Genomic DNA, 1,770 nt, shown 5'->3' on the forward strand with positions numbered 1-1,770 from the left:
TGCAGGGATGCAGGGATTAAGTGCAAGGATGCAGGGAATGGCTGCAGGGATGCAGGGATGAAGTGCAGGGATGCAGGAATTCCAGGGATGCAGGGATTAAGTTCAGGGATGTGCAGGGATGCAGGGAATGGCTGCAGGGATGCAGGGATGAAGTGCAGGGATGCAGGAATTTCAGGGATGCAGGGATGAAATTCAGGGATGTTCAGGGATGCAGGGAATGGCTGCAGGGATGCAGGGATGAAGTGCAGGGATGCAGGAATTCCAGGGATGCAGGGATGAAGTGCAGGGATGTTCAGGGATGCAGGGATGAAATTCAGGGATGCAGGAATTCCAGGGATACGGGGATTAAGTTCAGGGATGTTCAGGGATGCAGTAATTCCAGGGATGCAGGGATGAAGTTCAGGGATGTTCAGGGATGCAGGGATGAAGTTCAAGGATGCAGGAATTCCAGGGATGCAGGGATGAAATTCAGGGATGCAGGAATTCCAGGGATGCAGGGATGAAGTTCAGGGATGTTCAGGGATGCAGGGATGAAGTTCAAGGATGCAGGAATTCCAAGGATGCAGTGCCAGGAGGACAGGGAATGCACAGGGCCAGGAACAGCTGCAAGGACCAAGGACCATGGAACTGGGTGAGGATCAGGGAGCTGCAGGGACCAAGGGATGGCTCCAAGGGCCAGGGAAGGGCTCCAGGGAACCAGGAATTCTCAGGAGGACACGGAAAGCACTCAAGGACCACGAACAAGGGAACCCCAGGCCCAGCTCTGGGAAATTCCCTGTCCCAATCCCAAGGGCAGCCCAAGGGCCCCTCGGGGCTCTCCAGGAGAAGTTTGGGAATGTGGAGAGTGGGAGAAGCATTCCCAAGGTCTCCAGGAACGTTTGCTGTGCCCCTGGGTAATTCCATTCCACGTCTGGATCCATGAGATCCGTCTGAGGGCATCCTCTGGGAGTCCACCCCCAGGGAATCCTCCAGAATTCCCAAAATTCCACCAAAGTTCTGCAGAACCACCTCTGAGCACCAACACGGCAGCAGAAAGGATCTGACCCTCGTTTCCATCTGTCCAAGGAATTACAAGGAATCAAAAAGAATCAAGGAGAGAGGGAAATCCCTCTCTCCCCATCAGCATCCAATACAAAAATACACATTCCAGGGGAATGTCCCAGTGCTGGGAGCGGTGAGAGCCAGCCAGGAATTCCAGAATTCCTGGAATTCCGTACAATCCAGGCTGGGACAGCACAAAGCCCTTCCTGGATGAGGTAAGAGAGGTTCAGGTGAGTGAAGGCGCCGGGGAGGAGCCGAATTGTTCCTTTCCCGTCTGTTTGTCCCAAAGTTCAGCCCCAAACACACCTGGGAAATTCCAGGCCTTGCTGGAACTTCCCAGCACGGAGGGAAAAAACCAGGATCAAAAATCTCATTCCCAATAAATTCCTGATAAAGTCAGGAACGTTATCCAGGACAAAGCCAACGGGAACTGATCCGTTTTCCAAAGGGGTTTCACTAATGGAATGTTGGATGCCATTCCTGCCACTGCCACATGCCATTAATTAACACAGGAAATGAATTATTCATTAACGCTGCCAAATCCCAGATCCCAAACGCCACAATCCCAAATCCAATCTCCCAGAGCAGAGGGAAAATCCCAATAATGATCCAAGGGCGACCCCTCCACCCCGGCTTTCCATGGATACAGCAGCACATCCCATCCCAAGGGCTCCTCTGGGAATTCCAGACTGGCACATCCCAAGGGAGAGGAACAGGGAGAGGGGACAG

The sequence above is a fragment of the Parus major genome, unplaced genomic scaffold (assembly GCF_001522545.3).
Source record: "Parus major isolate Abel unplaced genomic scaffold, Parus_major1.1 Scaffold573, whole genome shotgun sequence".
Lineage (NCBI taxonomy): Eukaryota > Metazoa > Chordata > Aves > Passeriformes > Paridae > Parus > Parus major.